Raw genomic sequence first — 14,536 nt, 5'->3', positions numbered from 1 at the left:
ACTGATGAGTGTCAAGAAGCATTCGATAAGATAAAAGGATACTTGTCAAACCCATCCGTACTGGTTCCGCCAGAACTAGGAAGACCCTTGATTCTTTACTTGACAGTCTTGGAAAATTTATTTGGTTGTGTATTGGGGCAGCATGACATCACCGGTAGAAAGGAACAGGCCATCTACTATCTTAGCAAGAAGTTCACAGCTTATGAGGTTAAGTACACTCATCTGGAAAGGACATGTTGCTCCCTAACCTGGGTGGCTCAGAAATTGAAACATTATTTGTCATCCTACACTACTTACCTCATTTCACGCTTGGATCCATTGAAGTATATTTTTCAAAAGCCTATGCCGACAGGGAGACTTGCAAAGTGGCAGATATTGCTCATAGAGTTTGACATCATCTATGTGACTCAGACTGCGATGAAAGCCCATGCATTGGCCGATTATTTTGCCAAAAACCCGGTCGATGAAGATTACGAACCATTGAGAACTTATTTTCCCGATGAAGAAGTGATGCATATCGATGAACTGGAGCAAATTGAAAAACCAGGCTGGAAACTTTTCTTTGATGGGGCTACCAATATGAAAGGAGTCGGGATAGGAGCTGTGCTTATTTCTGAAACAAGGCATCTATATCCTGTTACGGCTTAGCTTCGGTTTTATTGCACCAACAATATGGCTGAGTATGAAGCCTGTATTTTGGGTCTAAGGCTAGCTGCAGACATGGATATCCAGGAAATCTTGGTCTTGGGAGACTCGGATCTTCTGGTACATCAAATTCAAGGAGAATGGGAAACGCGAGACTTGAAGCTCATACCATACCGACAATGTTTACATGATCTTTGTCAACGATTTCGATCAGTGGAGTTCAGGCATATTCCAAGGGTCCATAATGAGGTCGTCGATGCTTTGGCTACCCTGTCATCAATGTTGCACCATCCGGACAAAGCTTATGTCGATCCTCTGCATATTCAAGTCCGAGATCAGCATGCTTACTGTAACATAATTGAAGAAGAACTTGATGGCAAACCATGGCTCCACGATATCAAGGAGTACATCAGAATGGGGATATATCCAGTGCAAGACACGGGGGATCAAAAGAGAACAATTCGACGGTTGGCGAATGGATTCTTCTTAAGCGGAGGAGTTTTGTATAAGAGAACACCAGACCTTGGATTATTAAGATGCATAGATGCTAGACAAGCTATGGTTGTCATGTCCGAAGTACATTCAGGAGTCTGCAGACCACATATGAGTGGATATGTGTTGGCGAAGAAAATTCTTCGAGCAGGCTATTATTGGCTTACCATGGAGCGAGATTGTATCAATTTTGTGCACAAATGTCATCAGTGCCAGATACACGGAGATTTGATTCATTCTCCACCATTGGAATTACACACGATGTCGGCACCATGGCCCTTCGTTGCTTGGGGCATGGATGTCATTGGACCAATTGAGCCAGCAGCATCCAACGGGCACAGGTTCATTCTGGTAGCCATTGATTATTTCACCAAGTGGGTTGAGCCAAAACTTTCAAATCAGTGACCAAGAAAGCAGTGGTCGATTTTGTTCACTCAAATATCATCTGTCGATTCGGAATCCCAAAGGTGATCATCACAGATAATGGTACTAATCTTAACAGTAACTTGATGGAAAAGGTATGTCAACAGTTTAAGATCACACATCGCAATTCTACCCCATATCGTCCTAAGGTGAATGGAGCAGTCGAGGCAGCCAACAAAAACATAAAGAAGATACTTCGAAAAATGGTAGAAGGTTCGAGGGAGTGGCACGAAAAATTACCATTTGCGTTGTTGGGATGTCGCACTACTATTCGTACTTCGGTAGGTGCAACTCCTTATTTGTTGGTATATGGCACCGAAGCAGTAATACCTGCAGAAGTTGAAATCTCTTCCCTTCGGATTGTCGCTGAGGCTAAGATTGATGATGATGAGTGGGTCAAAACCCGTTTGGAGCAATTGAAATTGATTAATGAAAAAAGATTGGCAGCAGTATGTCATGGCCAGTTATATCAAAAGAGAATGGCAAGAGCGTACAACAAAAGGGTGCGTCCCTAAAAGTTTGAAGTGGGTCAGCAAGTGCTGAAACGTATCCTTCCACATCAGGTTGAAGCAAAAGGCAAGTTCGCCCCGAATTGGCAAGGGCCGTTCATTGTGACCAGAGTATTGTCCAATGGTGCTTTATGTTTAACAGATATTGAAGGAAAATGCATAGACATGGCTATCAATTCTGATGCAGTAAAGAGATATTATGCATGATTTTCTTTGGTATAATTGTTGATTGTTTGTATTTGGCATTGTTTCGAAGATTGAAATGACGAAGGCAATTTATTCTGCTATCTAAACACTCTACCCTTTGTTCCCCCTTCTGAGCCGCATTTGTTTCTTTCATACCCCTCTTTTGGAATCAATAACAAAAAGAAAAGGAAAAGAAAGAAAAAGAGAAAAGAGAAAAGAAAAGAAGTGAAAAGAGAAAGTATTACAACAAGGAAATTCAGGTGTGAACTACGTTTGACCTGATTCCTGTTAAGGATACGTAGGCAGCCTCACGGCTCGGTCATAGTAAAATAAAATATCAAAAGATCCCCAAGTAAGAAACTGGGGTAGAAGTTGTACTTGTAATAAGAAATGTGATTCCAAGAGTTGTAATTTTAAACCCATGTCAAATTGTTTTGAGCCTTTGATACTCTTTCTTTCTAACCCTATCCAAAAGCCCACATTACAATCCAAAGAAAGACCTTCCAATCAGTCTTCGAGAGATGCCAAGTTGAGCAAATAGAGGTGATTCATATCAAGATAACACTCTGGTCCAAGCAGGAAAAGTAATGAAAAATGAGAGAGTCTTATTGGTAAAAATCCTCATGGGCACCATGAGGCGACGAAAGCTGAGAGAAAGTAAAAATGGGAGAGTTTTATCGGTGAAAACCTTCGCGGGTACCATGAGGCGACGAAAGCTGAGAGAAAGTAAAAATAAGAGAGTCTTATCAGTGAAAACCTTCGCGGGCACCATAAGGCAACAAGGAATTGAGGAACAAACGAATGAGAGAGGTTTGTCGGTGAAAACCCTTCAAGGCAATGCAAGTCGAACAAGGTCCGTAAGTTGGGGGAAAGTAAAATTGGGTTTTGGAAATCTTGGAGAACAAAGTAAAACAATTGGAAAGGAGATTGGTTAAATAGACTAGGCTGATTAATCCAAAATGCGTACCATGATCATTGGTGTCAGTGACTCCACTCAGATAAGTTCCTTTTTCCTATCTCCAACAGTCATCCAAATTTGGATTTTCTTCTTTATTCTTAATTCTCAAAATTGTCGCATTTCATTGCTGTTAATTTTTACTCCTCTAAAGATCTTCCAAGGTTAGCCTTGTTCCAACAAATAAGAAGGAATGTCAAAGTGTACTACTAGATTCAAAATTACACAAAGCAAAATACGGCTAGGACATGCTGGAGATATGCTGGAGATGGTATGATGAAAAGTGGGAACTAGGGTGTAAGCAAAGGTTAAATCGGTGGAATGGTTCAGTAATATCATGAGAGATGTATGGTTACGAATAAAAGGGTCAGAAGTGAAAAACAACAGTTGGGGATCCTATAGTTAAGGATCAGTCATGATGTCAAAACAGTCCTTTCGACCAGTTCAAGGCAGTCTGTTGAAGCAAAGCATGGCAAAGAGAAAACCATCCCCAGCAAGAATTCCATAACTAACCACCACGTTTTAAACTGACAAGATTTTCTTTGATTTGAAACAGGGGCAAAGATGGCATTTATTTCAGGAAGCACCCTGTAAGGAAAGCAAGTACCATGAAGGTTTGATCGTATAAATTCTCAGGACCCTCCTGGAAAATGGGACTTAGCTTTAATTCAAAACATTCATGAGTACAAGATCTAGCATAAGCTCTACTTCGTATATAAGTTGGTTTGAATTTTTCATTTTTTTAAGACAAGACTCAATTCGAAACTTCAGGACCCTCCTGGAAAATGGGACCTAGGTTAAAATCCAAAAAAAAACATAAGTAGTGAATATAGGACAAATGTGCACCAAAAGAGATATAAGTTGGCTTCAAAGTTCGCATAAGAGTTTTGAGGACCCACCTGAATAATGGGACGTAACTTTAAGCATTCCATTAGATAAGTAAGTGTTGTTATAAGAGAGTACAATTTAGCCGTAAAATTGTCACTCTTAAGATAAGACTTGATTTTTGATTGTCAGGACACTCCTGGATAATGGGACGTAGTTTAAAACTGGCTTGGATAACAAGATTTAGCATAAGACATACCTTCAGTAGATATAATTTAGCTTTAAAATTCTCGTTAATTAAGAGTTGTCAGGACCCTCTCGGATAATGGGGAGTAGTTTAAGACCTTCTTAGATAACAAGATTTAGCAGAAGTCATACCTTTAAAAGATATAGCTTAGATTTAAAATTGTCGTTTAGTTAAGAGTTGTCAGGACCCCCCTGGATAATGGGACCTAGCTTTCAAATTCTTAGTAATATTTGGTAATATGATTCAGTTTAACACTCACAGATGCGCCCAGCTACCAAACTGGGGCAGAAAATTTTCTTTTGTTTTGTCTATTTTTGTTGAAGTCAGGTGCCCATCTGAAGAACAGGGAGAACAACACGGATGTTAAAGATAAGAGCATGACCAAGTACTAGCAATCAGGCGTCCACCTGGAGAACAAGGAACAACAGTTGAAGTATCAGCAATCAGGCGTCCACCTGGAGAACAAGGAACAACAGTTGAAGTATCAGCAATCAGGCGTCCACCTGGAGAACAAGGAACAACAGTTAAAGTATCAGCAATCAGGCGTCCACCTGGAGAACAAGGAAAAGCAGTTGAAGATTCAGTAATCAGGCGTCCACCTGGAGAACAAGGAAAAACAATTCAAGTTTCAACAATCAGGCGCCCACCTGGAGAGCAAGGGAGTACAATTCAAGTTTCAGCTTTCAAGTTCTTACTGATGTTTGGTAACATGATTTAGTTTACACTCATAAATATGCTCAGCTACCAAACTGGGGCAGAAATTTTTCTTTGCTTTTGTCTATTTTATTGAAATCAGGAGCCCACCTGGAGAACAAGGGAATACAATTCTAGTTTCAGCAATCAGGAGCCCACCTGGAGAACAAGGGAATACAATTCAAGTTTCAGCAATCAGGAGCCCACCTGGAAAACAAGGGAATACATTTCGAGTCTCGGCAATCAGGAGCCCACCTGGAGAACAAGGGAATGCAATTCAAATTTCAAATAATCAGGAGCCCGCCTGGAGAACAGAGGAAAGGAAACAATAGTCAAAGGAAGACATTTAAAAGGTTCAGCAATCAGGTGCCTGCCTGGAGAAGAAGGGAAAGCATTTCAAAAAAATACCATGCAAGTCAGCCACAAAGGAACTTCTAAGGAAAATACAAGTCAACGAGGCAACATCAGTCACAAGATCAAGTTTGAAAATAAATCTTTGTAAAGCATAGATTATAGCTTAGTCTAGCTTCCTCATTTTTGTCATGGTGTAATAAGGAGGTCAGTAGGCAGTATCAGCAACAGCTACATCAGTAACAGTAAAACAGCAGCTTCATGGTAGTCCCAACTACCAAAACTTCCCGAACTACCTTGACCTGATTCCTTTATAGCCAAGGATATGTAGGAAACCTTTGAAGCAGAGGTTCGGTCAAATCTTTCAAAAAATGCTTCCCACGGAGTATTCAAACGGGCAAAAATTGCTCGTATCCGCTCACATTATCTTTGCACGAAAACTCTTCGTGTTTCGGGAAAAGAAAAATTTGCATAAGTTATAGGTGCTCAGGAGATGAGATTGGATCCGCATCATCTGGAACTAAAGAAGCTTCGGGGTCTTGATTTCCATCCTATTCTTCATATGGAATTAGAACCGTTTTTCGGACAAAGAGGGGCAGTTGTGAGCACGTGATTTTTTGCCTCATACGAATTACTTCAAAATAATTCCCAAAATTAGGTCTTTTCTTTAATTATGTGTTATTTTAGGAATTAATGTGTGATTTTTCTGATTATTTGCATATTTTGAGTGTATATTTAATTTATTAATACATAAAAATTACAAAATATAGCATTGACACATGGAATTTGATTTTATATTTTTTTTTATTTTAGTAAATTGTTGTTTTACAAAAATGAAAAACAAATCACAAAAAATAACGTATTCTGCATTTTAGTGTTTAATGTCAAAATTTTGTGATTTGGTATTTAATTATTTGTGATAATTATTATTTAGAGTTAATTAGTATTTTTTAAGTTAATTTGGGTTTTTATAATTTAATTTAGGATTTTAGTTTTAATTTTTTGAAAAAAAGGAAGAAAAGAAAAGAGAAAGAATTAATAAAAGATAAGAAAATCGGAATTGGGCCAAGTTTTAATTTAATTCTTCAAGCCCAAGTCAAATTCTCCCATACCCATCCAAAACCCGTAACCCGTTTTCCCCAGACCCGACCCGGATCCATCTCTTAAATTAACCTAGAATACACTAAAGAGAGGAGGAACCGCAATAGACCCATCACCCCACCCCCTCGGCTTAGTCTCCTTCAAGACCCACCCCTCCCTGAAAAGAACCAGTAGAACACTGCTCCAAGACCACATTTTCTTCACAAGAACAGTCACGCATATACTCACGGGAGAGACAGAAAATCGGGACAAAAGGAGAGGAGAAAAGTTCTAGAGGGATTTCGATTGAGGTTTGGTTCTGAGTTCGTTCGTCGATAGGAGATTTCCGTTGCCAAGTCGAGTTTTGCCAACCGGTTCGCGATCTCAGCTGCATTTTGTTGCTTTATTGTTGATTTCCTTCAACTTTTCTCCATTGTATTCATTTGGGGAGCATTCGAGCTAATTGAAAGTCCATTTGAGTAAGTGTTTTAGGATACGCTTAGAGTGTTTCAATATGGTAGGATTATATGTTCCTCGTTGATTTCCATCTGGTTTTGAGTGTGATTTTTTGTATCATGGACATATATATACTTGGGTCTTAAGTGGAATACGCTAATTTGTTTCTTTTAAGTATGAGCATGAAGCGGGTTTAATTGTTCTCTCTATGTGATTTTCAATCCACGGTTTAATTTGGTCAACTTAAGGTTGATGGATTGTTCTTATTATTTTCAAGATTAGTTTAATCTTCAAAGATTTAATTTCATGTTTAGTGTAGTTAAATATACATTTATATATATTGCTTTAGGATCTTCATGTTAGGGTATCACGAGATTAGTGCTCTTTGTCAAAGTTCATATGCCCATTTTCCCTTTATTGCTTGATAGCTCCATCCTGATAATTGCTTGGATTGGTTTTCTTGTTTGATCAATTGGTAGTACTGGTTAGCTTTCTTGGAATGTATATTTGGATTAATAAGTGCATTTTCAAAAATTGGCAAATGTTGAAGGAGGAGAAAAGTTACTGAATTCTTATTATTTTCCGTTTTGGTTGTACCCTGGGGCTACATAACATGGTCCAAATTTCCTCCTTGGTTTGAAGCCTGATCATGCTTAATTTCATTTCTGATTCATTGGTGTTGATCTGTTATGCTTTCTTCATTTTACTAGTAGTATCAAAATTTTGGGCAAAGTATACTGAGTTTGAGTTTTTAATTGGTTACTAGATACTGCTGATTTCTGTAAGCTCTTGTTGAAAAATTCTTTGCAAGCTTGTAATCACATTGAAGGTTGTCGATTAAGCATAGACTAGAATAACTTCTGGTTCTGAGTGTAATTTTGGTTTCAAGTCTGCATTTTGTTGAGAAGCTGAGCGTAGAGAGTGTTGAACTAAGTTTGGGAGATTTAGTTGTCTAAAAGGATTCAAATTCCAACTGTGGTTGAAAGTAATTAGAAAGTCTTTAAAGATAGCCTAAGAATTGTTTAATAAAAGGGATTATCTACCTAACCAACTAAAGAAGCTTCTAGTAGTGGTAGGGTTCAGATTTCATTATTGAAATTTAATTCAATAAGGTTTGAGTGGAATACTCTTTTAAAATATTGAAACTGCATTTTGTGAATGAAAGGGCATTCTCCATTGCCTATTTAAGGAGTTCATAGATAGAGAAAAAAAGGACGGAGATAGAAACACAAGAGAGAGTCAAAAGAGACATCAGAGAGAACAATATAGAGAGGAAAGAGTCCAAAGAGGGAAAGAAAAAAAGAGAGCTGAAAACAAGTTCTAAAATTCAAAAAATGAGATTCCGTATCTGAAAATCATAAGCCAAGAAAAATAGAAAGAAAACTGGAATTTCCGATGAAGATTTGAAGAGAAATAATTTGAAAATTCGATTTCTTTCTTTCTGGGCTTCGAAAAGTTGTTCTTGAGCTGTGGAATAGCTGTATTGTCGCTGTTGTTGCTGGCAACCGTACTGAGCTCTGTTTGGTTTCGATTTCGCCTTTATTTGCCCAACTTGTTGGTGATTTCACTGTTCAGCTAGGTCAGTTCTTAAATTCCTTGTATTATGTTTTCGTTGAATGATTGACGATTGGGCGAATTCCAATTAACTATTTTATATATGCCAAAGTTAAGAATTCTGTTACTTTAATGTGCCATGAATGTATATTTTTAATTTGATTGAAACGTTTAAATGACTCAAAATGAGATGTTTTATGTGAATTACGCATTTCATGCTCTCAATTAGGACATTGTTGTTAGTTGTGAGTTTTTGATTGGTTGGATTTGTAACGTCAAAGCTAAGAGATATGCTCTAGGAGTAGTTCATATGTTGCTGGTAAGTTATTGTATGCAAATTTGTATTTAACTGACTCTCAACGATTTCAAACATCATTTCTATCCTAGTTCAGTTAGATAGTCCGTCACTGGCGGATTGATTTTGAATTGAGTTTCGTCCGTAGGAACAGCTTCGCATTTTAGTCTTGAAATATTCTGTCAGGTTCAAAGCGATCCATAGTTGCTGCAAATTAGCTCCAAGACAGATGCGTTACTGCTGAAAATCAGCCATGAAAACTCCATTTTTCCGCCACGGAATCCAATTCTTAAAGCTACCTTAAACCACTCCAAAATCTAGCCATAACAAGCAGTAAAACGCAGCAAAACCCGCTGCAAGGCTGCCGAAAAATAGCTCCAAAGCAGGCCCAAATCAGCGCCCCAGAAATGCTGAAAGCAGATCGCCAAAATACCCCCAAAATAGCCCAGTAACGACCTAAAATACAACCCTGCTTCTTGGTGAAAATTAGCTACAAAACAGCCCCCAAACTACTCAATAACGAGCTCATATCCACTCCAAAAATGCAGCAACACCAGCTGCGAAGATCAGTTGCAAATCAGTCCAAATACTACATCAAATTCCACCCTAAAATAGCAGCAAAAACAACTACAACACAGCCTCCCCCCCCCCCCAGGACCACCCGTTAACCACCTATTGTGGCCATTTAATACCACCAATAACTTAACTCAATCCAAGTTCTTAATCTTTTAAGTTTTGGTTTGTTCTAGGTTTTGGTTCAAGGTCGTTGTTAAGTTTGTGGTTGACCGATTCTGTTCTATTAGAAGTTCCATGTTTCGCCTTTTGTTTGGAGAAAAATCAAAACTACCAGAATTCCTTGTATTGTTGCATCACCAGAAGTTCTTGTATCTAAATAAATTTCCGGCAATCAATGTCCACCTTTTACGGCTCATTTTTCATATTCTCTCATTCTTGTTATTTAAGAAATGTTTGATTAGTCTATTTCATGGCATTGGAGTGTTTTGTTAGTCAGATTTCTTCATAATAGTTGCTTGAATTGGTGTTTTATATTTTTACTCCATGACAATGAAATACTCCATGAATATATGAAGAAAGTACGTCAAAAAGGTTTGTAGTACAAGCTTGTTCAATATAGTAAATAGAAAGGATTAGTTTTTCTGTCATCATGTTACCTTCTTTGCTGATCATATTCTGAAATTATGCTTGTTAATTTGATTTGATTTGGACACTACATAAGTTAAAAGAGTTGATGACAAAGTTATTTTTTAGTTGATTTGTTTGAACTTACAACAATCCTAAACTTAGGAAATAATTAATTCATGAATATCGTAGCTTGTTTTAGGCATGCTATTTCAAAAATTACCTTCTTAAACTCGGGTGTGAATTTATGTTGCCCAAATTCAAATCTCAACAATGTTAGATAAAATATGTTGCGGATCGCGGGTGCATTTCATGTGACATGATTACGGGTTCCAGAATTAAGACCAACGTATGTGTTCGCGCAACGTTGGGCGAAACAATCTTAATCTTAATAAAATACTATCGTGGTTGCGTACATGTTCGCGTGACATAATTACGATTCTAAAAGCAAAATCGGAGTATGCGCAACTTTGGCCCAATTTTCTTAACATTAGTAAAGCGTTATTAATTGTGGACACGTTCGCCTGACATGATTTTTGACGCACCAAACAAATGGGTATACGTGCGCGTAACCCATTTCAAGATAATTTTCTTGATTAAAAAGCGTTGAAAGGTAAATGAACATAGGTTTTAAAATCAGTAATTAAACAATTTTAATAAGCCAAGTATGATCAAAGCGACCGTGCTAGAACCACGGAACTCGGGAATTCCTAACACCTTCTCCCGGGTTAACAGAATTCCTTACCCAGATTTTTGTATTCACGGACTGTATTACAGAGTCAACTGTTCCTCGATTCAGGATTTTAAACCGGTGACTTGGGATGCCATAAATCTCCCAAGTGGCGACTCTGAATTTAACGTAAATAATCCCGTTTTGATTGTCCTTAAATTGGAAAAACTCCCTTATACCCCTTTACGGGGTGTAGTAAAAAGTAGGTGTGACAATAGGGACTTCCTCACAGGGCAATGCACTTAATAGGAAAAGTCTCTCAGCTATGCAGGAGAAGGTGACAAGGCTTACATTCGAGCTTGAAGCGGCCAATGAATGAGAAAGCTTAGAGATGCACAACTCCTTGGTATGCAAGCTCAAATCAGAACTCTCCTTTCTTCTGGAGATTTTCTATTGCCTCGGTCTCGTGAGTCATCGCTAAAGGCCCGACCTCCGCGTGATCGTTCCTCCCGTCCTCCCCGTGATCGTTCTGCTCGTCCTCCACATGATTGTTCTTCCCCTTATCCACAAGACCGTTGTTACCGTCTTCTAGATGAAAGTTCATCAGATAATGGTGATGCTGTGAGAAATACACCTTGAACAATACATTGATATACTTTGAACTAGACTAATAGAACTTGTTTTGAATTCGAATGAACATTTTTGATCTTATTGTAATTACTTAGTTCTTAATTGGTTTTGAATTGTGTTGTTTAATTGAACTTGTTTATTCTAAAATATTGATTGGGATGTTTGGTTGGATATGGGTGTATGGGTGATTGGATTTGTGGTGAATTGAGGGTTATTTGATGTGAATTGGGGGTTATTGGTATGTTGAATATATGTTTTTATTTGGCAGGTGGTGTAGGCGTGTAGCTACCAAACCAGGCATTTTCTATCAAAATTATGCGCAAAAAACCGACCGACTTCGGTCGATAAAGAAAAAAAATTAAATTAAAAAATACCGATCAATGTTGGTAAATTAATGCACGTTAATTACCAAAAATTCAACAATATCGACCAATATTGGTCAGTAAATTAGCTACCAATGTCCAGAAAATCAAGATTACCGACCAACTTTGGTCAATAATCTTAAATTTTAATTATTTTTAAAAAAGAAATTTTCTTATACCGACCAACGTTGGTCGGTAATTAAAATATTATTTGATTAATTTATTTTTATTTACCGATCAAAATTAGTTGGTAATTAAAATATTATTTGATTAATTTATTTTTCTTTACCGACCAACAGATGGTCGGTTATACTGACTGACCGATGTTGGTTGGTAATTTCCTACCGACTTTGGTCTGTATGCTCTACCGACCATTTAATTATCGACCACATATTTTGGACGGTTATAGGTCATTACCGACCGAAATAGATTGTTTTTTTGGACTATTTTAAGCTGATTTTTAGTAGTGTATAGTTCTCGTACTTTCAATATCATCTTCTTTTTTAATGATGATTGGAGTACTTAGTATTTTTTCCCCGTTTTTGAACATAGAGTATTTTTTTTTCCTCGAACAGATAGAGTACTCGAAATCCAGTAAATTACACTTCAACTCTGCGTTGGTGTTTAGTGTTTACCCATCAAGCAAAACTATAATGGCATTCAACCACTTATAACTAAAGAATTTCCAACATAGGAACATCGTATCCAATTTTGTTCGGACTACAAGTTTGAATAACTGGACTAACAAAGTTACTTATTGATTGCACTTCATTTTGATGCATAGTCTATATATAATATAGCCTATCATCTTTTCAACCAAAAAATCCATTTAATGTGACGTATAAAGGCGAAAAGGAAGATGGTTTGGTGCTATTGATTAATCATTATATAACAACTGACAGCTTGTATTATTCATAAACAGTATGTATCATTATTAGTAAAATAAGATATTAGGGAAATATAACACCAACTAATGCTATCAATAAGGTCAATCTGTCAAAAACAACAAGCAAACTGGAAAGGGACGAAAAGGAAAACAAAGGCATAAGGCAACAGAGATTAACGATCATCATAATTAGTTCTAGCTAATAGCAACTCCAATTAACATACTATGGAAGTATATACATTCCAAATTGATTGATGAACATCATGTAGTGTACAAATATTTAGTTGCAAATTACCGTAGAATTTGTATCCAAATAAATCAAATTTACTCTTAATCGCTTAAAGTCAGCAATCCGATAATAAAATCATAACTAATTACTTGTCACTTGGTGAACTTCATATCTTCCACAGTTGAGATCGAGATCGTACAAACTCCATCAGTGGCGTAATTTTTCCTTTCCCCTCCCATCCTATCATGTAATAAAACAAATCTAAAAACAAAAAGTATGAATAAGGGGATTCAAAACAAAATTTTGAATATTTCAAATTCTGCATATATAAAATTTATTTTGCATGTGTACATAATACAAATCACAAAAAAAATTAGCATATGCAGAATCTGTCTTAAATACAATATGAAAACACAGTCAGCCAGCATATTAATCAGATTTCTCGAGACACCGCCTTTATAATATCTCACCACGATCGAAAGGCTAGCCTTTAGCATCAACCGAGGAGCCGAAATATATGGCAGTTGGCTGTTTGGCACTTGGCAGAGCTCCCCTTATAACAAGTAAGCACTTTGGCAGTTTGGTTTAATCTATTCTCTGCTTGAGTCACGAATCTCTTTATTCTCCATTTACTATTAGTTTATTCCTGGCCGACGTTACTTTGTAAAAGAAACATCAGAACTTCAGAACAGCAATACGTCTGCAATGTCTGGAAACATCTATATATAAATATAAATATAAAGGTGGGAATTGGCAAGATGATGTTGCAGTCCTCTAAAGCCAATATTCTTATTTATCTTTTTTCTTGTTTTTTTGGACTTTTGTCCTAATTTTAGTACAATTTTCATTATTAAAATATTTTTCCTACATAATTATTGTTATGAGTTTAAATAACGGAAAAGGAGAAAATTTTGGAATTGAATTACATCTTTCATTATATACATTAATTATGAATATTAAATAAGGGAGAGGAAGTGATTCAATTTAATTAGACAAAATAAGCAGCTTTAATGACTTAAAGAAGAAAATGTGTAAATAAAGCTGATGAGTGAGTATTAGCATTCTAATGAGAAACCGTTTCTGCCCACTCTTTCTATTTTTCTTCACAAATCCAATGAAAGCTCTTCATTTCATTTTTCCAATCGTTATTAGAAGTAATTATACAATTATTAGTATTAAATTGTATTGAATCTGTTATCTATATTTTGATCGTTTCAATTCTCTGTTTGACCACTCAATTTCCAATCCAACTATATATTGTGGTCTCTGGTTTTATTTGAACTATATAACTGATGAGTTTTCAAGTTCTTTTTCGTTTTAACAGTATTCCGTATTACATGTTAAAATTAGAGTAAAATCAAATATTTCAGCAAATGCTTGTGCATCTACACTTATACATATCAGACAATGTTTATGTATATGGAATAAACCAAGGTCAAGATGATGACGATACTAAAAATATCTTTCTATCAAGTTCCAAGAGCTGGTGAAGAAATTTGGCAAGCGTTTATTTTAATGATACATGATTAATTTTGGCAAGCATTTCTATGAATTTTCATTACTTTTGTGGTTTGTATGCAACTTCTATTTTCAAGTCACCTTTGTTGTTTTATTTTTGAGTATGTTGTATATGGATCATGGTGTCACAATGGTAACCCCGGTGTTACAAGAATTTTTCTTATTTGTTTTTTGTTTTGTTTTGGAGAATAGAAAATATATGGTATAGAAGTTCTTATATTTTGCTGGATTTTACTAATAGATAATAGGTCATTGCGTGAAGAATACGATTTGTATCTAACTTATAGAGATATAACGTGGCATTTTTCCGAAACTAAAATGACCAATTATTTTTCATCACTTTTTTCGCATTTTTCTCTTGCCTAATTAGAAGTGTAACAATTTTAATTA

At 36.5% G+C, this 14,536-nt stretch overlaps 1 long non-coding RNA gene across 1 annotated transcript; it reads left to right on the top strand.

The window, feature by feature from the left end:
• The first annotated feature begins 6,210 nt into the window (after window positions 1-6,210).
• Window positions 6,211-11,399, top strand: LOC107788014 (uncharacterized). The gene is made up of 2 exons (XR_001648522.2): window positions 6,211-8,441; window positions 10,845-11,399. It is a non-coding gene; the product is annotated as an uncharacterized LOC107788014 (long non-coding RNA).
• Window positions 11,400-14,536: the final 3,137 nt, after the last annotated feature.

The sequence above is a fragment of the Nicotiana tabacum genome, chromosome 22 (assembly GCF_000715075.1).
Source record: "Nicotiana tabacum cultivar K326 chromosome 22, ASM71507v2, whole genome shotgun sequence".
In the NCBI taxonomy this organism is placed as follows: domain Eukaryota; kingdom Viridiplantae; phylum Streptophyta; class Magnoliopsida; order Solanales; family Solanaceae; genus Nicotiana; species Nicotiana tabacum.
This window is presented reverse-complemented; position numbering and strand designations above follow the sequence as displayed.